The sequence below is a fragment of the Triticum aestivum genome, chromosome 7B (assembly GCF_018294505.1).
Source record: "Triticum aestivum cultivar Chinese Spring chromosome 7B, IWGSC CS RefSeq v2.1, whole genome shotgun sequence".
In the NCBI taxonomy this organism is placed as follows: Eukaryota; Viridiplantae; Streptophyta; class Magnoliopsida; order Poales; family Poaceae; genus Triticum; species Triticum aestivum.
In genome coordinates, this window is record NC_057813.1 from 446,115,540 (window position 1) to 446,141,740 (window position 26,201).

The following is a 26,201-nucleotide window of genomic DNA, read 5'->3' on the forward strand; positions in this document are numbered from 1 at the left end:
CCCAGGGCCTTTGCCTATAAATAGGACTAGCCACCCCCAGGGGAGGAAGGAGAGGAAGGAGAGAAAAAAGAGAAAAAGAGAAGAAGAAACGAAGGAGAAGGCAGAGAGAGCTAGACCAGCCCGAGAGCCAAGTAGCACTAACCAAGAACAGACCCTCGCGAGGCTGTTCTTCCTTGTATTGTTCATCATCAGCCCAAGAGGCAATCCACCACACCACACACTGGAGTAGGGTATTACACCACAATGGTGGCCTGAACCAGTATAAATCTTGTGTCTCTTGTGTTGTTCAGTTTGATAGTTTAGGTCCCTGCGGTTCGGTGAGGAGTGAGTCGGTAGGGGGTCGAATCTCCGCGCGCACCCCAGTGTTCGAACCTCAAGGGTCTGCCGGAACCCGAAATCCGACATTTGGCGCGCCAGGTAGGGGTGCGCCGGAGTTTGCCTTCCGTTGTCCCGTTCTTCCCCGACCACCGCATCCATGTCCGACGCTCGTCGGGCTCGCGCCGAGCGCCGAGCCGCCCTCGTCGTTCCCCGTCACCCGCCGTCAACGCCGCCCCCGGCCCGGTGGGGAAGGAGCAGCAAGCATCGTCCCTGCACCCGTCCATGAGGCGGGACGGCCGCACTGCCACGCCTTCGCTCGCCCCCGCTGGTTCATCGTCACGCGCGCCCCGTGTGGCCATGGAGGCCCGAGATGCGCTCATCGCGGCAAACGAGCTCCTGCGCTACCGCCCCATCGACGACGTCTACGAAGAGTGGCTCGACCAAGTCGCCGAGCTCGTCCGCGCCGCCGGAGGCGCCCCCGCGTCGTCCTTCTCATTGCACCGCGCCCCGCCCTGCACGGGCAATGAAGCTCCTAGGGCGCCTCAGCCTCCTCCTCCTCAAGAAGGCGCCCTGGCCCCAAGACGCGCGGCCCCTGGGTGGAACCCGCTCCGTCAGGCGCCAGCGCGGCAAGAGCAGAGCTGCCAAGAAGTCCCTCGCCCTCGAGAAGCTGCCTGAGTGCTCCCTGCTCCAGCACGTCAAGACCCTGCGCTGCCCCCAGCCGCGGCGCGTGGGGACCCGCAGGACCAAGCTCACCATCGCCCAAGGCCCCCTGTGGCCACAGCGGGCTGCCACACCTTCACCCCCGAGCTGCGCAGCGTCGCGTGGCCCGGCAAGTTCAAGCCAGACCTGCCTCCTTGCTACGATGGTACAACTGACCCTGCGGAGTTCCTCCAACTCTACGAGTTGGGCATCGAGGCCGCCAACAGGGACGAGAAGGTCATGGCGAACTGGTTTCCCATGGCACTCAAGGACGGAGCTCGCACATGGCTCCTGAATCTAGCCCCAGGCACCATCTCCTCCTGGGGCGAGATGCGCACCCGCTTCATCGCCAACTTCCAGGGTACTTGTGACCGGCCACCCGCCGTGAGCGACATGCGCCGTATCAAGCAGCAACCAGGGGAAACCCTGCAGAAGTACATCCAGCGCTTCAACAACGCGCGCCTCAAGATCCCCAGGGTAACGGAGGAGGCCATCATCTCGGCCTTCTCCGACGGCGTGCGCGATGTCAAGATGAAGGAGGAGCTGGCGATGCACGAAGACCTATGCACCTCCTTAGAGCTGTTCAACTTGGCGACCAAGTGCGCCAGGGCCGAGGAGGGGCGCCTTTCCCTCCTCGAGCTGCCTGCCGTGGACCCCGAAGAGAAGAAGCCCAAGGCCAAGGACGTGAAGCGCAAGGGGGCTGCCATACTCGCAGCCGAGCCAGACACCAAGCGGGGCAGAGATCAGCCTGAATCCTCCAAGGGTAGTCGGTACTACGTGTACCACGACCTCCACACCCACAACACCAACGAGTGCCAAGAGCTCCGGGCCGTGCGTGTGGGAAGGGTCGGCAGACGTCCCGACCGCAATGACCGGGGCTACGGCCGAGGAGGGGGAAGGAATCCAGGACGTTGGGAAGACCGCAGCCCACGCCAAGGGTGGCGCGACCAGCCTCGCAAGGACCGTTGGCAGGACCCGCCTCGCGAGGGGGGCTGGAGGGATCAGCCTCGCGAGGATCACCCACAAGGGAACGCAGGCCTCCCTCCGCTGTCGCCATAGCCAAGGAGAAATGAAGACCGTCATCAGGACGAGGGGGGTGGGGGCTTCCAGGAACCACGCGCAATCGCCTGCATCTTGGGCGGAGCTCAAGCCCCAGCCTCTCAGCGCATCTTCAAGCAGTTCGCCCGCGAAGTAAATCTAGTCCTCCCCAAGCTCGAGGCCACGCGCCCTCTCAGGTGGTGGCATGTGCCATCACGTTCAGCTCAGCGGATCAGCTCAAGTGTGCGGCCACAGCCGGAGTCCTCCCGATGCTTTGTTCCCCAATCATCAGCAATGTGCTAGTCACCAAGACCCTCATCGACGGCGGGGCAGGGCTCAACGTCCTGTCCGTGGAAACATTCAACAATCTTCAAGTGCCCTACAGCCAGCTTCAGCCAACCAAGCCATTCTCCGGAGTCACCGACGGCTCCACGGTCCCGATAGGGCAGGTCCGCCTTCCTGTCACCTTCGGGGCACGCGACAACTACCGCACCGAGCTCATCGACTTCGACGTCGCCCACATTCGCCTGCCGTACAACGCCATCCTCGGGTACCCGGCGCTGGCCAAGTTCATGGTCGTAACCCACCACGGCTACAACGTCCTCAAGATGCTAGGAAGCGGCGGGGTCATCATGGTGCCCTGCGAAGATTGGGACGCAGTGTGCTCCCAGGAGAGAGCCTTTCAGGCCGCGTCGCTGGAAGACCCGGACCGCAGAGGCAGGAGGCTTCCCGAGGCCGCCCCAAGAAGAAGAAGACAACGACCGGCCTGGCCCCTCAGGAGGCAGGTCCCGCTGGGCCCGCGCCTGCTCAGGGGGATCCTCCCTCCTTCGCATAGGGAGGCGCGCCCGGCGCCCTCCTCAGGCAGGGCTGAGGGGCTCTCCCCTGGAGGGCCACCGACCTCGCCGAGGTCACGAGGGAGGTGCTTGGGCACCACGTGGAGGCGTGCTTTGGAGCATGTTTCCCTCAAGAAGGATCAAGGCAAGGAGGGCCAAACCCTCAGGAGTTCGTCAGCCAGGCCATTCAGGAGTTACAGGAATCAAGGGTCATGAGAGGCAGCCGCCGCCTACCTGCCGTGGCCCCCCATCCAGGCGAGGATGGTGGGTTGCGCGTCTGCATTAACATACCGGGGCTCAACCGAGCCGCGTCTCAAGAGCGCCTCTGGCCCTCGCGAGTGGGATGTTGCAAGGGCCCGCCCCACAACTACGTGCGCATGCCCTTCGGCTTGCCAAACGCGGCTGTTGCGCACCAACGTCTCATGAGGGCCATCCTGGAGGCTCAAGAGATCAGGCGTGCCGCAGCCCTGGCGGAGATGGAGATGGCCCGTGCGGAGCCACCAGCGCCTCCGGAGCCTCCCGAGGCTCTAGGGCCTGGGGGCTCGTGAGGATCGGCTCCCGCAGCCCACCGAGTCTGCTACACCAACACCCCTTCGTCTCCAGCGTTATCAGGTGACATCTTTCGAGTTTTCATTTCCAGCTGGGAGCGCCCTCAGGGCTGCATTATTCCCAGGTCGCGCAGGTCCGCCCCCGTGGCATGTATCCTCTTTTATTTTCATGTCCTTAGCTTACCTTGTTGGGGGCGCCCCTCGGGCAGCATCATCCCCAAGCCACTCGGGCCAGTCCCAGCGGCATGTATCCTTCTTGCGCTTATCTTAGGGCTATGCTTTCAATCCACCATGCTTGTTATTTGGTGCCTTTTTCTCCTGGGTGTCGGAGTCTTGGGCGTTAAAGGGGGGGTGCCTGAGCATCGCGACTCAGGGCTCCTACCGGCTCTCCGCCCCTCACCCTCTGGTCTTGTCCATGGCATCGCGACCTGGCATGCCAGCGACCGCTGAGACCAGCCCGAGAGCCGGGACCCGAGGACGTAGAGTTTTGTCATCTAACCAAATTTGCATGAACACATTCCAAGGTAAGGCCCAGCGCCGGGCGCAACCCGCCCTGGGGTTGGGCCCCGTGAGTCCCGCGCTGACCCATGGGTGCCCCAATACACCTCGCCAGGCCTTTTGTGCCTCGTCGCCTCTCCAAAGCAACTAACGGCTAACTGTCGGTTGCCACGGCGAACTCTCGTTCCTTTTGTGATGAGCCTGCAGGGTCCCTCCAAGGAGCATTGCCAGGCGAGGCCCTCACGGTGCCTTCTTCACTCTCGTCCATGCAACTCGCTTTCACGTTGAAGGGGGGGTGCCTGAGCATCGCGACTCAGGGCTCCTACTGGCCCTCCAGCCCTCACCCTCTGGCCTTGTCCACGGCATCGCGACCTGGCATACCAGCGACGGCTGAGACTCGCTCGAGGGCCGGGACCCGAAGACGTAGAGCAGAAAGGGGAGCGGAGGCAAGAGGGGAGGAGAACGCGAGGACCTCACCAAGAAACCCCTCGCCGGCCAAGGCACGGGCCTAGTGCTGCACCAGGAAGCGTTTCCTGACCCTCGAGATAAGTCATTCTTCAGAAACACTAGTTACCGCAGCACCATCCCCGCACCCAATGCAATCCCGTGTTAGCAACGTCGCTCTCCTTTCTCACCGAATGATGGCTGCTTGAGCGCTGAAGGGGACCTCCTGAGCATCGCGACTCAGGGGCTCTTACCGCACCTCGGTCCGCTCACCTCCTGGCCTTGACCATGGCATCGCGACCTGGCATACCAGCGACGGCTGACGCCACCTTGGGACTGGGACCTGTCGGCGCAGAGCATCAAGCCCTCACGAGGTCCGAAAGGAAGAAACTAAGCTAAGGCGGAATAAGCATCTCGCACTGCTTCACAATAAGGATCATATTGACAAACAAAGCTACAAACATCTTACAAGCCCCCGCGGGGTACATTCTTGGCTCCTCGCAGGAACAAAAGACGTGAATCCTATCTATCGGGACCACCGCGGCAGACGCCATCATCAACAGTGGGCCGCCCAGCACCGACGCCAACCCCATCCAGATCAGAGGTGGCGACGGCCTGACGAGCCCGCCCTGCTCCGGGAACGGCGCAGGCTCGGGGGCTCATAGCTGTCGTCACTCGTCTCCGGAGTCGCGAAGAGCTCGGCGGAGTCGTTGGATCTTCCGGCACCTCCGTCGCCTAAGGAGCGGCCAAGGGAACGGTCGGTCGACCTCCGTCTCGCCGCAGCAGGGTCCCGACCGCCTCTCCCGGGGCAGCACTCCAGCCGGCGACCCTCCGCATTGAAAACCTTGAAGGACATCACCGAGGCACCGTCGTACTCCAGATGGATCACGAGGGCGCCCCTTGCTCTGCATACCTGGGCGATCTCACCCCAGCCTCGAGTCATGAAGACCTCGCCCGGGGCAACGACCGCGACCTCTGCCTCGGTCGCGAGGGTGCTGCAGCCGGCGTGCTGCAGCCAAAGCCCCGGGGGTTCCCCTACAGGACGGCGGAGGCGAAGAAAGGGGGAAGGCGAATCCAAGACTTAGGAGGCGTGACGGCGTGAAGCACGAACTCTCGGCAGGAGCCCTCGGCGTGGACTCCAGGAGGGAAGACGCACACCTTCGTGACCCGCCGGTGTCGGCGGCGGCGCCGCTCGTGGCGTTTGGCGTCGACTCCTTCTGAGCCGCCAATGTGCGTGTACAAGGGAAGAGGGAACCCCGGTGGTGGCCGCTCACACTAGGGCCTCGGAATTTCCTGGCGGGCGCCTTCACCCCAATAGCACAGGGCGAGCCGTTTCTTCGGCGGAAGCGGGTCAAGATCCTCTTGGGGGGGCCTTTCCCTTCTCTTCCGCGGAGAACCGGTGGATCGGAGCCATCGCGGCAAGACGGAGCAAGGCCCAGGAAGGAGGAGAAGCAGAGGGATAGACCGGAAGGGCACGCGCCTTTCTGTACTTATAGCCAGCGAAGGCCAACCATCGACCTCCACGATCACAGGTAATCATGACCCACTTTGCATGCAGGGACTTATCGAACCCGTGTGGTTACCGAGGCATCGTGGGGAAGCACAGGCGCCCACGCCCAATCAACCGTCACGCGGCGCCCAAGGCCGCAGGCTGTTAGGGCCCGCGTCGCTTCGCACTTGCCCTTTCGCCTCTCTGCTCGGCCAAGTTCGGGCGCACCATGGGCCCGGGGGCTACTGTCGGTGTTCTAGGAATGGGGTTCCCCAGACTTGCCTGCCTGCGGCCTGCGGCGTGGCTCAAAGGGGGCCCAGCACGGCCCATCTTCATCAACACAAGCTCAAGACCCTCGCGAGGGGCCAAGCCTCGCGGGGCGGACGACAAGGAGCTTCCTCAGGCGCGGCCTCATCAGGCTGGCTCATGAGGAGGCGGAGAGTTCAAGGCGGGGTACCTCGTGAGGTTCCCATGACGCAAGCCATGACGACCAAGGGCGCCAGCTCGCGCAGTGTCCTCCTTTCCTCTTTGGTGCAAAGGGGGCAAGCGCAGGCGAGAGCATCGGACAAAGGCGTCCATTTCGGTGCAACAAGACCAAGACCAGCCCAACAGCCGGAAGGGAGTCATTGTGGAGCCCAAGCCGGCGTCACCACCAGAGCCTTTGACAGGCGAGGACCAACTTTAGTCAGGATAAGTGTACCCGCTGTTCCCCTTCAAAATGGCCAATTGTTGGCGCCCTTCCCGCTCAATATTTGGGAAGAGGCCCAGGGCCTTTGCCTATAACTAGGACTAGCCACCCCCAGGGGAGTAAGGAGAGGAAGGAGAGAAAAAAGAGAAAAAGAGAAGAAGAAAGGAAGGAGAAGGCAGAGAGAGCTAGACCAGCCCGAGAGCCAAGTAGCACTAACCAAGAACAGACCCTCGCGAGGCTGTTCTTCCTTGTATTGTTCATCATCAGCCCAAGAGGCAATCCACCACACCACACACTGGAGTAGGGTATTACACCGCAATGGTGGCCTGAACCAGTATAAATCTTGTGTCTCTTGTGTTGTTCAGTTTGGTAGTTTAGGTCCCTACGGTTCGGTGAGGAGCGAGTCGGTAGGGGGTCAAATCTCTGTGCGCACCCCAGTTTTCGAACCTCAAGGGTCTGCCGGAACCCGCAATCCGACAACGCCCACGTCCAATCAACCGCCACGCGGAGCCCAAGGCCGCAGGCTGTTAGGGCCCATGGTGCTTCGCACTTGCCCTTTCGCCTCTCTGCTCGGCCAAGTCCGGGCGCGCCGTGGGCCCGGGGGCTACTGTCGGTGTTCTGGGAACGGGGGTCCCCAGACTTGCCTGCCTGCGGCCAGCGGCGTGGCTCAAAAGGGGGCCCAGCGCACCCCATCTTCATCAACACAAGCTCAAGATCCTCGCGAGGGGCCAAGCCTCGCGGGACGGACGACAAGGAGCTTCCTCAGGCACGGCCTCATCAGGCTGGCTCACGAGGAGGCGGAGAGTTCAAGGCAGGGCACCTCGCGAGGTGCCCATGACGCAAGCCATGACGACCAAGGGCGCCAGTCGGGCGCCAGCCTGCGCAGTGTCCTCCTTTCTTCTTTGGTGCAAGGGGAGCAAGCGCATGCGAGAGCATCAAGCAAAGGCATCCATTTCGGTGCAACAAGACCAAGACCAGTCCAACGGCAGGATGGAGGTCACAGTGGAGCCCAAGCCGGCGTCACCACCAGAGCCTTTGACAGGCGAGGACCAACTTTAGTTAGGATAAGTGTACCCATTGTTCCCCTTCAAAATGGCCAATTGTTGGCGCCCTTCCCGCTCAATATTTGGGAAGAGGCCCAGGGCCTTTGCCTATAAATAGGACCAGCCACCCCCAGGGTAGAGGCATGATCTGGTATCTGGCATACATCTAGAATAGAAAGAGAGAGAGAGAGAGAGAGAGAGAGAGAGAGAGAGAGATAGGGCGATTGAACTCCTCCTAGCAGTTCATCGCACCAGCCAAGAACAGACCCTCGCGAGGCTGTTCTTCCTTGTATTGTTCATCATCAGCCCAAGAGGCAATCCACCACACCACACACTGGATTAGGGTATTACACCACAATGGTGGCCTGAACCTGTATAAACCCTGTGTCTCTTGTGTTGATCTTTTCGTAGTTTAGATCCTAGCGATTCGGTGAGGAACAGGTAGGTGGAGGGCGTAATCTCCGCGCGCACCCCAGTGTTCGAACCTCAAGGGTCTGCCGGAACCCGAAATCCGACAGTTTTCCAGCGGGAACGCCGAAGACACATTTTTCTGGGTTGAGCTTGATGTCATATGTTCGGAGGTTGTCGAATGTGAGACGCAGATCATCTATTAAGGATTCAACGTGCCTAGTTTTGATGACTACATCATCCACGTATGCTTCAACTGTCTTGCCAATTTGTTTCTCAACGCATGTTTGAATCATGCATTGATAGATGGCACCAGCGTTTTTGAGCCCGAAAGGCATATTGTTGAAGCAAAAAGGCCCGTATGGGGTGATAAATGCTGTTTGCGGCTTGATCGGATTCGTTCATCTTGATTTGATGGTATCCGGAGTATGCGTCGAGGAAGCACAGTGAGTCGTGTCCTGCGGTAGCGTCGATGATCTGATCAATGCGGGGGAGGGGGAAAGGATCCTTAGGGCAAAGCCTTGTTGAGGTCTTTGAAATTGACACATAGACGCCAAGATTTATCCTTCTTTGGTACCATCACCAGGTTTGCTAGCCAGTTCGGGTGTTTTATCTCTCTGATGAATCCGGCCTTGAGTAACTTGGCTAGCTCCTTTCCCATGGCTTGTCGTAATGTTTGCTTGACCAGTTTGTCTCCCTTCAGTATGTTTAGGCTGTGTTCGGCCATCCTGCGTCGGATTCCTGGCATATCAGAAGGGTGCCAAGCGAATGTATCCCAGTTTTCGCGTAGAAATGCTCGCAATGCGGCGTCGACCGTGGGGTCCAACTGTGCCCCGATGGATGCTGTTTTCGTGGAGTCCGTTGGGTGGACTTGGAATTTGACTATTTCGTCTGCTGGTTTAAAGGAGGTGGATTTGGATCATTTGTCGAGTATCACATCGTCCCTATCCACCATGGAGCACAATGCGGTTAATTCTTTGGCCGCTAGGTCTTCAGACAATGCCTCAAGGGCCAAGGCGGCGGTTTTGTTTTCGGCATGGAGAGCTATGTCCGGATCACTAGCAAGAGTGATGATTCCATTGGGCCCGGGCATCTTGAGCTTCATGTACCCGTAATGGGGTATAACTTGGAAGCTTGCAAATGCATCTCGCCCTAGAAGGGCGTGATATCCACTGTTAAAAGGGGCCACTTGAAAGGTTATCTCTTTGGACCGATAATTCTCCGGCGTGCCGAATACCACATCGAGTGTGATTTTTCCCGCACATCGCGCCTCCCGACTAGGAATAATTCCTTGGAAGGTCGCATTACTTTGCTCAATGCGGCTCCTATCTATTTCCATTTTATTGAGAGTTTCCTCGTAAATGAGGTTTACTCCGCTGCTGCCGTCCATGAGCACTTTGGCAAGTCAAAAGCCATCCACAATTGGACTAAGGACCAATATGGCAGGTGCCGGACTATTCTGAATTTTGGTTCGTCACTGGCGTTGAAAGTTATGGCCGTGTCATTCCAGGGGTTTATTGCTGCAACTTGGCAGACATCAGCGTGGCCACGGAGTGCCCTTTTGCAACTATTGTTTGAGGCGAAAGTCTCGAAGACTGTCAATACTGTAGGGTTGCTGTCTTCTGTGGGATGTTGTCTGCGGTGTTTTTGGTGAGGAGATCCTCGCAGCTCTTGGCCACCTGCCGGAGTATCCAACATGCTCGAAGGCTATGGGTTGGTACAGTATCCGGTGTTGTGTGTATTTTGCATGCCTATCGAGCCATCCCTCCAGAACGGTTCCGCGCCCCGTAATGGGCTTCGATTTTTTATTTGTTGGATCAGGCGACCTACGAGGGTGCATCCTTTTTATCCGGACGAGGGGTTTAGTGGAAACCGGCGGCTCCCAAGAGGTTGTCTGAGTTTTCCAAGCGCTTTCCATTGCACAGTACTTCTGTACTAGTGTTGCCAAGTCAGCGAAGTATGATACATGACGGCGATTGATTGCATTGAGGATTCCCTCGTTCGTGTAGTTTTTGCAGAATAATGAGATTGCGTATTCATCGCGGCAGTCCTTGATCCTGTCCTTGACAAGGCGGAATCTGGCCCAGGAGTGATGGACCGTTTCCTGGGACTGCTATCTAATGTGGGTAAGATCGCTTGTATCTGGGTGGGTGGAGGGCTTTAAATCCAAACCCTAACCCAATTCGGGATCCGGAGCTTGAGAAACTTCCGAGCTTATCAATTCAGACTCCGAGATATCAACCGATTTTTCAGGCCCACAGTGCGATTCCAAGTTCGGAATACGGGGCATCTCTTCCCGCGGGCGAGTATCCGGCTTTGTGAGCTTGGAGATCCGGACATAGTTTGTCCTCAACATAGGGGGAGAGTCGTCGCATTGCTCCTCCACTACCGCTATCTGATGGGTGATCCATGGAGATTCAATTTCTCTCTGATCGGGTTTAAGCCCAATCCGATTGTCGTCCGTAGCGACTCAAAAGGCGGCGATGCAATCCGGGAGTTCATTTAAAGACGACAACTCCATCGGATCCATATGTCTGCAGTATTCTAAGCTGACGTGGAGGCGATTTTCGATGACCCAAGAAGTCATCATCGGCCCGACGGTCGAACGGGCGGCCATGGTAAAGCCGCCCAGCCGGAGGGTTTGGCTGGAGGCCAGGGCTCTTCCAGAGGTGATGTTTTCCTTGATAACAAGGCGAGCCATCAAGCCTATCTTCGAAGTCACATCGGAATTCTCAATGAAAGCACGAATGTCGGTGTCAAAACCGGCGGATCTCGGGTAGGGGTCCCGAACTGTGTGTCTAAGGCTGATGGTAACAGGAGGCAGGGTACATGATGTTTACCCAGGTTTGGGCCCTCTCTGTGGAGGTAATACCCTACTTCCTTCTTGATTGATCTTGATGAATATGAGTATTACAAGAGTTGATCTACCACGAGATCATAATGTCTATACCCTAGAAGCCTAGCCTATGAGGTTATGATCGTTGTCCTACGGACTAAACCCTCCGGTTTATATAGACACCAGAGGGGCTAAGGTTACACAAAGTTGGTTACAGAGAAAGGAATCTACATATCCGAATCGCCAAGCTTGCCTTCCACGGAAAGGAGAGTCCCATCCGGACACGGGACGAAGTCTTCTATCTTGTGTCTTCATAGTCCAACAGTCCGGCCACAGTACATAATCCGGCTGTCTGAGGACCCGCTGATCTAGAACTCCCTTATTCACCTTCTATTATAAGTAAACTTGCAACTCCACAACATGCTATTAATTCTGATATGTCGCAAGTTATTGATGATGCTACTTTTGCTATGAATGCTACTCATGATGATGCTAGTACCTTGCTTGATGATGATGTGCCACTAGGTGAATTTCTTGATGAACAAATTGCTAGAGTAAGACAACATGATATTGTTGAATCTGATGATGAACTTGAAACTGAAAATACTGAAACACCTACTAGAACTAGTCCTCCTAGTTATGATATGCCAAAGGTGCCAGAACGTTATACTATGAGTGAGGAGGCAACTAGAGATATTCTTTCTTGTAAGGATAGAGATGATCTGGAGAAATTACTAGGCAAGTATAAAGAAATATCTCTGAATGCTAAAATGAAATGTGATCCCGAGTTTGCTACTTCACCTATTGTTATTGCTAATAAGGATTATAAATTCTCTGTTGACCCAGAGTTAATCACTTTGGTTGAATCTGATCCTTTCCATGGTTATGAAACTGAAACTGTTGTGGCACATCATACTAAGTTGAATGATATAGCTACCCTTTTTGCTCATGATGAGAAGATTCACTATTACTATATTATCAAGTTATTTTCGTTCTCATGAAAGGGTGATGCTAATTCTTGGTACAATATTCTCGCTCCTGGTTGTGTGCGTAGTCTCCAAGATATGATCTATTACTTCTCTGAAAAATATTTCCCTGCTCATAAGAAACAAGCTACCTTGCAGGAAATATTTAACTTTGTGCAAATTGAAAAAGAGAGTCTCCAAGGCTTCTGCAATTGCTTAATGCCTTGCCTGATCATCCTCTTAAGAAAAATGAAATACTTGATATCTTCTATAATGGACTAACCGATGCTTCTAGGGACTTCCTAGATAGTTATGCTAGTTGTGTTTTCAGGGAATGAACTATTGAGCAAGCTGAAGAATTATTGAATAACATATTGAAAAATTATGATGATTGGACTCCTCCGGAAACACCTATTAAATCCACTCCGAAGAAGAGAGGTATCTTATATCTCAGTCCTGAGGATATGCAAGAGGCAAAGAAATCTATGAAGGAAAAAGGTATTAAGGCAGAGGATGTTAAAAGCTTACCACTTATCCAACAAATACATGGGCTTGAAACACCACCACCACCCAAGGTGGTAGAGGTAAAATCTTTAATGAAATTCAATGATAGTGATGATCCTCATAATAAACATCCTAGTTAATGCCTTTATGAGTTTGATAATTACATTAGAAAGCAAGATCACTTTAATGCAAATGTTATGAAACAATTGAAATACAAGTCAGATATGATTACTTGCTTAAGTGACTTGTTATTTAGAATCTCAGATGATGTTAGAGGTGTAGGAAAACATGCCTCTATGGTTCAAACTTAATTAGAACAAGTTGCTAAATCTCAAAGAGGGTTGCTTGATGAAATGAACAATAATATAAGGGACTTTGCTATTAGAGTAGCAACTAGAGGAGGTAAAATGACTCATGAACCACTTTGTCCCGAGGGACACCCAGAGAGAATTGAACAAGATTCTCAAAGGAACAACACCACTACACCTAGTCCTTCTAAAAAGAAAAAGAAGAAGAAAAATGAGAAGACTTTGCCTGCCTCTAGTGAACCTGAAATAGAAAAACCTCCTGATAATGATAATGAAGTTTCTATCTCTGATGCTGAAACTCAATCTCGTAATGAACACTCACCTTCTGATGATGAAAAAGATAATGATGAGGTTCATGAAAACACTCAACCTAATGATAAAGAACCAGATAATGATGTTGAGATAGAATCAACTGTTGATCTTGATAACCCACAACCTAAGAATAAAAGGTATGATAAAAGATACTTTGTTGCTAAAAAACATGGAAAGGAAAGAGAACCATGGGTTCAAAACCCTACGCCCTTTCCACCTAAGTCAACTAAAAAGAAAGATTGTAAGTGCATCTAGTGCCCCTTAGTGATTTTGGTGTATTGAAGACTTATAGGTTAAGAGACTGATGCGTTTGTGAGTGTACACAGGTCTATAAGCCTATGAGGAGTTTGATATTTACAAAGAAAGTCGACCCCTAAAAATGAAGTTCTTCGACTGAAGACTTTCTGAAGACTTTGAAAGTGAAGAAATTGGTGTGACCTTGAAGACCTGGAATTCATTCAAGGAACATGAAGCATGAAGACTTTTGTTTTCTTAGTTTCATTTTCTCCTTCTTGAGTCATAGGAAACACCATACTGTTAAAGGGAGTCGAGGAAATACTAAGGAAAAATTTCCATGTGATGCTCAACTCAAAATCCTACACCTACCAAACCCTTCGAGTGAAGCCATTGGAAATCTCATACAGTTCAGTCAATTTCTTCAGTAACAGAGACGAAGTTCTTCTGGTCGCTGAGGAATTTGTTCTGACCGAGGAGTTAGGAATTCGCTAGTGCAGATTGCCTACACAGTGAGGAACATGATAGCCTTGAGGAATTTGAGAATCAAAATTCCGACCATTGCTGTGCTTCGCGCCAGCTGTCCCAAAATATCCTACCACCTAACGGTCATATCAGACAAGTGCATTTATGTCTTATCATGTCGGGCTGCTCCCTAGGCTATAAATAGCTGCCCCCTACAACCACTAGCTGGTTGGCTATTCCGAGAGAAACTGACACTTGTCATTTGAGAGTATCCCATCCTCTGAGTACTTTGAGCGAAAATCATCAAGTGAGGAAAACCCAAAACCCAAACCCAAACACCTTCAAACCCAAAGTGGTTGAGCATCACTGAAGAGATTGATCCTACGTGGATCCGACGCATGTTACCTTTGAAGACTGTGCTTCTTCCAGACGGTTAGGCGTCATGGTCTAGAGCATCCAAGAGGAATTGTGGATCGCCGAGTGACCTAGTCTGTGAAGGTTTGGAAATCACCTGAAGACTTACCATGAGTGATTGGACGAGGTCTGTGTGACCTTAGCTCAAGGAGAATATGGTGAGGACTGTGTGTCCTCAGGTTTAAATACCTAGCCGCTCCAACCAGACGTACAACTGAGACAACAGTTGGAACTGGTCTACCAAATCATTGTCTTCACCAAGCTTACTGGTTCTATCTCCTCAACTCTTTCATTTCCTCATAACTATGTTGTGTGCCTGTTCATATTTGTTTGAAGACTTTGAGTGAAGACTTTCTCAATTTCCTTAGTTCAATTTCTTCAGTCTGGCCATCTTCATCCTGTGTTATCCTGTGTTTACGCTTTCTCTACTCTGTGCTTGTCTTCATTTCATCATGATGACTATGCTTGTGTTCTATTATGTTTACTTTTGAGTACTTATTCCGCTGCAAGTAGTTCTTCGCTAAGGAATTTCCTCACCCGCAAATTCCTAAGTGAAGAATTCATAAAAACCGCCTATTCAACCCCTCTAGTCGATATAACGCACTTTCAATTCGTATCAGAGCAAGGTACTCCCTTGTTCTGTGTGATTTTGTTTTAACCGCCTGGAGTTTTAGTTATGTCGACCGCAGTTATGAAGAAAGTGACATGCCCCATCTTTGACGGTCATGATTATCCCAAGTGGAAGGCCATGATGAGGAAACGCCTCATGGCAATGAACAGCGAGCTGTGGACCATCACCAAAATTGGTTACTGAACTGTGCAAGATGGCAGAAGTTGATGACATTCACAAGTACACTCTTCTCAACCTTACGGTGAAGGACGTCATCTGCTCCTCACTGTCTCGAAATCAGTTCAGGAACATCATGCATCTCAACCATGCAAAGCTTATCTGGGACCGACTCTCTGAGGTCTATGAAGGTCATCGAACCCGTCATGATCCTTGGTTTGAGGATTACAAGTAATCTCTCAATGCGATGATAGAATCATCATCTTCTACACCATGCCTTATGGAAAAAAGTGCTAAGGTAACTAAATGCTACCTATCCGAGTCTAGTGATGATGAATCTGGAGATGAATTTGGACCCCGTTATGTCAAGCTTGCTTCCCTTGCCACTAAACAACAAAGAGATTTGGAAAAAGTTCACTACATGCTAAATAAGAGCGATGATATGTTGGGTGAAGAAATGGATCAGTCAAAAGCTTTGGCTGAAAGTCTTCAGACGCTTCAGTCGAAGTTTGACACCCTTCAAGGTCATCATAACACTCTCTTATCTGATCACGAGAAGCTTTCTTATGAATTTCTTCAAAGAAAGCAAGATCTTGAGAAGCTAAGAGTGAGTTATGAAGATCTTCAGAAGGAGCGCGATTCATTACTTGCTCAACAAGTCAGCGCTACTCAGGAAGAATTTGTTCCTCGCTGTTTGAAGTGCATTGAACGTGAAACTGCTAATTCTTCACCTGAAGGTTCAAATGCTTCTAATGCTAAAAATTCTTCATCTATCTTTGCTATAACTAATTCCTCACCTGAGGACATTGCTAATATCACTGATGATGCAGGGCTAAAGGAATTGTACATGACAGGCATGTACAAAAGCCTCAAAGGGCATCAGACTCTCTGTGATGTGCTTAAAAAGCAGATCCTCAAAAGGAACCCTAGGAAAGAGGGTATTGCCTTTAAGAGGAAACTCAATGCTGATGGAACATATTGGAAGCCTGAGCAGTACCCCAAAACCTCATGGGTTGCTGCAAAGGGACCTCCAGTTGATCCATCCAATTTATCTGGCTTTACATGTGAATCTCCTCATTCTTCTGATGAGTCATTTGACTCCAACTATAAACTGTTCAAAAATCAGAATGGTGAAGTATTTGCTAGGTATGTTGGCACTAACTGCAGGAATGGTTCCCCTATGAAGAAAATCTGGGTTCCCAAAAAATTCCTTGAAAGTCTTCAGGTGAATGTCCTCATGACACCGCCTGTGAAGAATCAGAACTCCAGATCAAATTCTTCATATGGACCAAATTCTTCACATGGATAAAATTCCTCAAAAGGATCAAAGTCCTCATATGATTATCATCGTGCTAACCCCTCTGTTTCGCAGGGAAGAGCTAAGGGCTATGAATATGAGCATTATTCTTCTAACCCTTATGTTCATAAGTCCTCGAAGAATTTCTCTGCTTATTCATATGCTTATCCTAACTCCTCTTATGTGAAACAAAGTGGACTGGCTTCTATACCACCTTTCTCATATGGAGCTCGCAGAGTGATGAATTCTTTGCCACCCTTTCAGATGTGGGAGGTGAAGAAAAAGAACTAATCTCTTATGAAGGGTCGGGTCTCTAGACGTGCTTAAAACGTTTGAAGAATTTGCTGGAGACCTGAAAATGCCTGAAAGGACGCAGGCTAATCATGAAGAATTGAACTTTCATTTCTCACTTCCTCATATTGTTCTGTCTGTTTTATTGCTTGATGAAATTGATCTGGTGATATTGATGTCATATTCTTCACTGATGAAGTATATGAGTTCGTAAGTTGCACTAATTCTTCTGCATGATGATCAACCCAAAGCCAATAAGTGGGTCCTTGATAGTGGATGTACAAATCACATGACTGGTGACAAGAGTCTATTGCTGGATGCTCCCTTATCACTGTTGCATCTGAAGCATATCGTCTTTGCTGACAAAGGCAAAAGTCAGGTATTGGGTGTAGGTAAGGTTGCGATCTCAAAGGATCGACACATGGACAAAGTCATGCTTGTCGAGTCCTTAGGATACAACCTCATGTCTGTCTCGATGCTTTGTGATCTCGATATGGTTGTTGTCTTTGGCAAATATCATTGTGTTGTGATCATGGAAGATGACAATTCCAAAGTCTTCGAAGGCTTTAGGAGAGGAGACTTGCACATTGTTGATTTCTCTACAGGACCACAACCGGTCGTATGCCTACTTGCAAAAGCTTCAGAAGGCTAGCCATGGCATCGACGACTTGGTCATGCTGGCATGAGGAATCTGCACACGCTTGCGAAGAAGAAGCATGTCATTGGCATTGAGAATGTCAAATTCCTCAAGGATCACTCATGTGGAGCTTGTGAAGCTGGAAAGATGACCAAGGCCAAACATCCAGCAAAGATGATCATGACTACCACTCGACCATTTGAATTGCTTCACATGGATCTCTTTGGTCCTAATCATTATTCTGCAGTTACAAATGATGCATCTCTATATGGCTTTATTATTGTTGATGATTATTCTCGTTACACATGGGTGCACATTGTCACTTACAAACATGAGGTGCAGGGAGTCTTCAAACGATTTTCCTCGAGGGCTTCAACCAACTTCGATGTGAAGATCAAGCACATCAAAAGTGAAAATGGGACCGAGTTCAAGAATTCTGGTCTTGATGACTGTCGGTGTCAAAACCGGCGGATCTCGAGTAGGGGGTCCCGAACTGTGCGTCTAGGCGGATGGTAACAGGAGACAAGGGACACGATGTTTTACCCAGGTTCGGGCCCTCTTGATGGAGGTAAAACCCTACGTCCTGCTTGATTGATATTGATGATGTGGATGTTACAAGAGTAGATCTACCACGAGATCAAGGAGGCTAAACCCTAGAAGCTAGCCTATGGTATGATTGTTGTTATTGTTGTCGTTCTATGGACTAAAACCATCCGGTTTATATAGACACCGGAGAGGGCTAGGGTTACACAGAGTCGGTTACAATGGTAGGAGATCTACATATCTGTATCGCCAAGCTTGCCTTCCACGCCAAGGAAAGTCCCATCCGGACACGGGACGAAGTCTTCAATCTTGTATCTTCATAGTCTTGGAGTCCGGTCGATGATGATAGTTCGGCTATCCGGACACCCCCTAGTCCAGGACTCCCTCAGTAGCCCCTAAACCAGGCTTCAATGACGACGTGTCCGGCGTGCACATTGTCTTCGGCATTGCAAGGCGGGTTCCTCCTCTGAATAATTTGTAGAAGATTGTGAACACCAGGATAGTGTCCGGCTCTGCAAAATAAATTCCACATTCCACCGTAGAGAGAATAATATTTACACAAGTTCAATCTGCTGACGTATTTCGTGGCATGACGTCACACCACAACCAAGCCTTCACTTGAATCATTTTTATTATACCGCCTCAGCGCGTTTAGCGAAGCGGTTTCCTTGGCACGTCTTGTCGAAGCAGAGGTCGTGCTCCCCCTATTCTGGGATTCTCATCAATACGGACGTGGGTAACCCAACCGCGCCATTGATTGCGATGCTTGGGAGAAAAGCGAGTTTTACCAGGCTAGTGGGGACGCATAGTTTCGTCTGCCCATATATAAGGGGATAAGGATTCACCTTTTTACCTGCGCCTTCTTCCTCCTTTGCTTATCCATCTCCGCGCACTCGAGCTCCAGCGCCCAAGTCCGCACATCTCACCTAGACCTCCTCCAGCCATGTCCAGAGCGGGAGGCAAGTGGATGGCCTCCTCCGTTACGGAGGGGCACATCGAGAGGCTGCGCGGCGCCGGATACCTGTCCAGCGACATCGCGCACCGGCTCCCCAACAAGGGGCAGCTCATCCCCACCCCCAGGCCCCATGAGAGGGTGGTATTCCTTCCCCATTTCCTCCATGGACTGGGCTTCCCACTTCACCCCTTTGTCCGGGGGCTCATGTTCTACTACGGCCTGGATTTCCATGATCTGGCCCCGAATTTCATCCTCAACATTTCGGCGTTTATCGTCGTGTGCGAGGCTTTCCTCTGCATCAAGCCCCACTTCGGCTTGTGGCTCAAGATCTTCAATGTCAAGCCGAAGGTCGTGAAGGGGAATCACGGCGGTGACGACACAGAGGAACTCTCAATGAAAGCACCAATGTTGGTGTCAAAACCGGCGGATCTCGGGTAGGGGGTCCCGCACTGTGCGTCTAGTCGGATGGTAACACGAGACAAGGGACACGATGTTTTACCCAGGTTCGGGCCCTCTTGATGGAGGTAAAACCCTACGTCCTGCTTGATTGATATTGATGATGTGGATGTTACAAGAGTAGATCTACCACGAGATCAAGGAGGCTAAACCCTAGAAGCTAGCGTATGGTATGATTGTTGTTCTTCTACGGACTAAACCATCCGGTTTATATAGACACCGGAGAGGGCTAGGGTTACACAGAGTCAGTTACAATGGTAGGAGATCTACATATCCGTATCGCCAAGCTTGCCTTCCACGCCAAGGAAAGTCCCATCCGGACACGGGACGAAGTCTTCAATCTTGTATCTTCATAGTCTTGGAGTCCGGCAAATGATGATAGTTCGGCTATCTGGACACCCCCTAGTCCAGGACTCCCTCAGTAGCCCCTGAACCAGGCTTCAATGACGACGAGTCCGGCGCGCATATTGTCTTCGGCATTGCAAGGCGGGTTCCTCCTCCGAATAATTTGTAGAAGATTGTGAACACCAGGATAGTGTCCGGCTCTGCAAAAATAAATTCCACACTCCATCGTAGATAGATTAATATTTACACAAGTTCAATCTGGTGACGTATTTCGTGGCGTGACGTCACACCACAACCAAGCCTTTACTTGAATTGTTTTTATTATACCGCCTTAGCGCATTTAGCGAAGCGGTTTCCTTGGCACGTCTTGTCGAAGCAGAGATCGTGTTCCCCTTATCCCGGGATTCTCATTAATACGGACGTGGGTAACCCAACCGCACCCATTGCCACGCCCCCTCCATCGAAGGCGAGTTTTAAACGGTCACGGAGACGGCCCTTGGTATTCTTCCCCTTTAAAATGAGACCAAGGCCCGTTCCTTTCTTCAATCCTCAATCGAATCCGCCCCTCGCCCCGAGTTCCAACACACAGGGCTCCAGATTCGGGTACTTCGGACCTTCGACAATGTCCGGCTCCGACCTTTAGGGCCGGTGGATGCCCTCCTCCGTCACGGAAGAGGACGTGCTAAAGCTTAGGGATACCAGGTACTTAACCTACGAGATTTCGCATAGGTTTCCTGCCCAAGGGCAAGTTATTCCCACCCCTGAGCCTGGCGAGAGCGTCATGTTCGCGCCTCACCTCCGTCAGGGTTTAGGCTTCCCAATGGATCCCTTCGTGAGGGGGATCCTGTTTTACTATGGGCTGGAATTCCACGACCTGGCTCCGGAGTCTATCCTCCATATCTCATCATTTATTGTTGTTTGCGAAGCCTTCCTCCGCACTACCCCTCACTTTGGTTTGTTGCTCAAAACCTTCGATGTGGAGGCGAAGATGATTGAGGGGCGTCAGGCAGAGTGCGGCGGGGCGGTTATAAGCAAGAGGGCCGATGCTCCATGGCCCAAGGGCTCTTTTCAGGAGGAGCTCGGTTTGTGGCAACAGGAGTGGTTTTATATCACCGCTCCCAGGGGCAGCAGGCAGAGGCCGCCGCCCGCCTTTCGCCCGGGTCCTCCACCACGGCTGACATCGTGGGTCAACAAAGGGTTCGACTGGGGGTCGTCCAAGGACGTACCCCTATTGCAGGGCCGGATTCGAGATCTCCAGGAGAAGGAGATCAATCTAGTCGTAGTGACACAGGTCATGCTGATTCGGCGTCTTCTGCCCTGCAAACGTCGCCCCCTCCGCCTGTGGGAATTCAATCCGGAGGGACCACGAGCTCTCCAACACTTTATGGGTACAAAACCCGTGGAGATGTACAAACTGTTGGTCGGACCACAAGAAGTGTGTTCGGACTTGACCGAGGACACTAGCCTAAGCTGCAATCGCCCGGATACTCAAGTAAGTAGCCCTGTGACCGGACATATCATCCATTTATTTATCATGGACTTGCCTTTTACCCAGCTATCCCTTGAACAGGAGTGGATAGCGCAAGCGAAACTGATACGGTGTCCGGCCCCCCTCCCTGAGACCACGCGAGATCCCGTGTTAATCAAAATGTTGGAGGTTGTGCCTTTGGAGGAAGGCGAAGGGGGGAAGAGGGAAGCAACCACCTCTATTAAGGAGGCTCTCAGTAAGGGGGGAATCAATAATCCCTCCCTCCAGGGGGAGAAGAGGACCACTTCCGAAAACCCGGAGGCCAAAGCCTCGAAGCGGGGAAAGAAATCTGCACCGGAAGGTCCTGCGCCGGGAGGAGTCCCGGCCGTATAGTCTCCCCAAAGGAATCAGCCCTCCAGCGAGCCGTAAGTAGAAAAAAGGGAAGTTTTACAATAAAAGGCATCTCTATTTTATTTCTAAGGATAACCGAAGTTTTTACCTTGTAGTTCGGATCTCAGCCCTTCCGAGCAGAGCCCATCCTCGGGGGACCTTCGTCCGGAGATGATGGAGAGCAAAACGCCTCCATTTGCCGACCCATCAGGCGGGGCAGACGACCCTTAGGTGTCGTCACGGAGGGTCTCCCCGAGTCTGGCAGGGCCTGGGAGTTCGGCACCCACTGAAGTGCGGCCGGTGGAGCTGCAGGGTTTGCTAGAGAGGGCGTCTCTCTCAGAAGATCATCACGCATTAATGAGTGCGGTGATTGAAAGGATCTCATCCGCCGAAAGCGGGTTACATGAGGCCGTCGGAAGTTTACTGAAGGGGTTTGAGGTACGCAAAAAAATGACATACCTTGTGACATTGTTGCACATAGGGTGCGCCCTGTATAGATAGTAGCCCCTGAGACTTGGTATGTTGTCGAAAGCGACAGTGTGCCGAGGATCATAATCTTAGTTACGAAATGTCGCCTTTCCTATGCAGGTGGCGGAGCGTTCGGTGGCCAGCCGGACTGATAGAGTTGTCGAACTGAAGCGGCAACTCGACGTTGCGGATGCGGACATCACGCTGGTCAATAAACGACTTGACGAGTCGCAAGGTAAGTGGTGTTTCCGCGGTCACCTGGTAAGGGACCTGACGCCCACTCCTTACAACATGTATGCTTGATGCAGATGGTGCCGCTGCTGTGGAAGACCTTCGGGTGGAGCTTGCTCGAGCCAAGGACCAAGCCAGAAAAAGTGATGCGGCTGCCTTGAAGGCAGCGGAGGAGCTAAAAGCCGAGAAGGCTGCTCACTGTCGAAGCGGGGAGGAAATGGTCATAATGGCCGTGAAATTAAAAGATGCTACCGACCGTTATGAGGTTCTTGAAAGAGAACGCCAAGAAGAGCAAGAGGGCCTAAAGAAGGCCACCGCCGAAGCCAAGGATGCTCGTTCTGCAATGCGGGCTATAAAGGAGGAACTGCGTCAGGCCGGAGACATTGTGGCTGGAAAGCCCTTTCTGTTGCGCAGGAAATTCACTGATCCGAAGTATGCTCAGTTGGGCCAGCTGTGGAGTGCGGAGGATTCTTATCTGGATTTGGCGGTGAGTGCGGCGGACGCAGTTCGGCACTTCCGAAGTCAGAAGGATCATGAAATGGAAGAGCTGTTTTGGTCTCAATTCCATAGTCCGGAGCGTCCGCTGCCCTTGACCGATCAGTTAACTGAGTGGGCTGAGCTGAATAGATTGTCCGGACTAGCCATGACGGATGTGGTGGCTCATCTGTGGCCGGAAAGGCCCAAGCCGAAGAGTTATTTTGGTTTATTGCAGCAATTCCTTGGGGTGGTGCCGCATATCAAGGCGATGAAGCGGTCGGCCTGCATAGAGGGTGCACGGATGGCTCTTGCCCGTGTTAAGACATACTGGGCGGAGATGAATGCCACCGATGTTGCATCCCGGGGTTCGGACGAGAGCCGATTACCCACCGAGCACTATTTTGAGGAAGTCCTGCAGGGCGCTCGTTTAATAGAGTCGCAGTGCTCGAAAAATGTCATGTTCAAATGATGTGTATGATTTGTGAGGTCATATTTATAATATAACGACTTTTTATACTTGTGCGTTCAAGTATTGAAATATCTCCTGTGCGGCCGTTAACGTATATGTATTTATAACCTGAAAGATGGCAGTCTTTGGCTTCAGCCCCCACGCACATAGTGCAGGGGTGTTTGCAAAAAAAGTGCATTTTCACACTTAATCCAATGTCTTGGTCCTTTGAAGGAGGTGATAGCATAGCAAACTAGGCAACCGGACTATAATGCTTTATCACTTTCACTTAGCCATAGGAGCTCGATGGTGGGCTACGATATAGCCCCTAGAGGCACCGCGCTCTCCGAACTCGGGGCGCGCGTGTGCCTAACCGGGAAGCGGTCCTTCGTCAAAGCGGAGGAATTCTAAACATTCCAATAGTCGATCGAGTGGTTGACCAGTCTCTCGCTGTATCATGACAGTCAGTTTTCAGCTTTCTCTACTGAGGTGCTCGCCCGGCCGAACCGGGGCACAATCGTAGTAGTTCTCCTGGTGTCGCGTTAGCCGATGGAGCGGAACGTAAGGCAGCAAAACACAGGAGCCGGGCAAACCCAACATTTGACCAAAGACATGATTCGGAGCTGATGCATATAAGGCCTAACTCGAGACACCGAACACTCCCGAAGGTATTCGGACTTTATGATAACGGACAGAACAGTGCCCTAAGCCCCTAATGTCCAGGCACAGGCGAAAACTTCTGACGCGGCCGATGCCAAAACGCCAGCCTCCTCCTTGGTTATGGTAGGAAACCGGGGGATGAGTAACAATAAGAGACAGTAAGAAAGGTTTACGCAGGGTCTTAATCTGAAAAGAATCCTTGTAACGGGTCCCTGCTGCATGTCTGCGCTTGTGTCTCCGTTGTGCTATATCCTGGACGGGTGTAGCACGTGATTCATCTGTAAAAGATAAGAACTTAGTTTGGAAAAAATATCGTGCGAAAGATGTATTTAAAATAGAGTATGATTTGAAGATTGAGCTTTATTGGCTCTCATTGTTTATACATGCAGCCCCTTGTAAAGAGGTGTGCGGCTGGGAAGCCCCTTGTTTATTTATGTCGGACTCGCCTAACCGTGTCCGAGGTCGAAATGACCTGTTTTTAGGGGCTTTGGTCAGCAAGGTTGGATTAATGTGCGGCTATCAAGGCAGTCTCACGTTTTCCGTGATCGAGGAACACTCGGAGTTTCCCTTTAATGGGATGATGCCGCGTGGACCGGGCGTTTTGAGTGTAAGAGACGCATAAATGCGGTGTTGCGTTAAAGCGAGCGAAAGCTTCGTGTCCCAGTAGTGCTTGATGGCCACTTTTGAATGGGGCGATATGGAAGATTAGCTTTTCGCGACGGAATTTGTCGGGTGAACCGAACACAAATTTTAGTAGTACAAAGCCTGTACACTCGGCATAAGGGCCTGGCGTCACTTCTTTGAAAGAAGTGTTGCTATAGCGAATTTTGGTAGGGTCTATCGCCATTCTGCGGATGGTGTCCTGGTATAGCAGGTTTATATCGCTTCCGCACAATTTATCACATGAACTGAGTTCACTGTTTTGACCTCTAGTGGGAAACTCTTCTGTGCTCCGGTCTACTGCTTGTGGGATTCGTCATCGTCTTCGCTTGGTGTGTCGAGCCCCTTGTGTTCGGCGTTACGTCGGCCGGACTGCTTGAAGACCCAACAATCTCTGTGGGTATGGTTTGCAGGCTTCCCGGGGGTACTGTGGATTTGACATATCCTATCCATGATTTTGTTTAGATTGGATAGATCGTCACTGTTGTCCTTAAGGGGCATTGTTTTGTCGTTCGGCCGAGAGCTTTTGAATCCGGCGTTGACCGCCGTGCTGTTTGGGCCGCTTTCCTTATTCCTGCGCTGATCTTTTCTGCGTCATGATTTCCCATTTCCATCCCTGACCTCGGATGTACTCGGATCGTTGGTGCTGCATCTTGCTAGCCAGCTATCTTCCCCCACGCAAAAGCGGGTCATGAGGCTTGTCAGTGCGGCCATTGTTCTAGGTTTTTCCTGGCCGAGGTGTCTGGCGAGCCATTCGTCTCGGACGTTATGTTTAAAGGCTGCTAAGGCTTCGGCATCCGGACAGTCGACTATTTGGTTCTTTTTGGTGAGGAACCTGTTCTAGAATTTGCGTGCTGACTCCCTGGGCTGTTGAGTTATGTGACTTAAATCGTTTGCGTCCGGGGGCGGACATAAGTTCCCTGAAAATTTGCTCGAAACGCATCCTCAAGCTCTTCCCAACTTCCAATGGTATTTTCTGGGAGGCTTTTGAGCCAATGCCGAGCTGGCCCTTTGAGCTTGAGGGGTAGGTATTTTATGGCGTGGAGATCGTCTCCTCTAGCCATATGTATGTGTAGGATATAATCCTCAATCCAGACTCCGGGGTCTGTTGTTCCGTCATATGCCTCTATGTTTACGGGCTTGAATCCTGCTGGAAATTCATGATCCAGTACCTCGTCGGTGAAGCATAGTGGGTGTGCGGCGCCCCTTATTTAGGTGTGCCGTTATCTTCGAACACTCGGCGGGTTGTGTTGCCTCCTAGAGCCTTCTTTTTTGGCCCATAGATGGACCTGACTGGGCCAACCTTTTTGCTAGGATCCTTATTTGGAAAGTGTGCCGGATTATGTGTGGCGCCGCTTGCCGCTCTTAGCCTGTTATCTGGTCGTCTATCTGGCCAGGCGGCCTCTTTATTTTTTGACTGTGGGGGCTCTATGGCCTCCTTGTCAAATTCGGGCAACAGTTTGCGCTTCGGGTAGCTCTTTGCGTGGTGACTATCGCCGTATTTATCTGCGCTCTTGAGTACTTTGCTCCATCTTATTCTGAGTACGTCTTCCGCCGTTTTGAGCTTCCGCTTTTGCTTCTTCAAACTCCTTGCAGTGGCGATGAGCCTTCTGTGAAGGTTCTTATGCTTCGGTGATGTGTCCAGCGTGAGATCGTCTAGACTATTGTTTTCGCCGGGAATGGGTTGCTCGTCCACTAGTTCGCCCTGCTCTACGGCTAGGTCAGTATGGGCGCCGTTGTTATCGAGGCGGGACTTCGGGCGGCGCTTGCATCGCCGTTTTTGTTGTTTTTCGGGGGAATTATCCTTCGCCGCGTCCCGTTGTTCCTCGTCATCACTTCCTTTTGGTGTATCCACCATGTATACGTCGTGAGTTGAGGTGGCTTTCCAGTGCCCAGTAGGCACTGATTCTTGGTCGTCTTCGGCATCGTCGTCCATACCGTCGATGTCTTCGAAGTCGAAGTCTAGCATGTCGGTTAAATCGTCGACAGTGGCTACTAAGTGGGTGGTGGGTGGGTTTTGAGTTTCGTCGTCCACATCCCAACC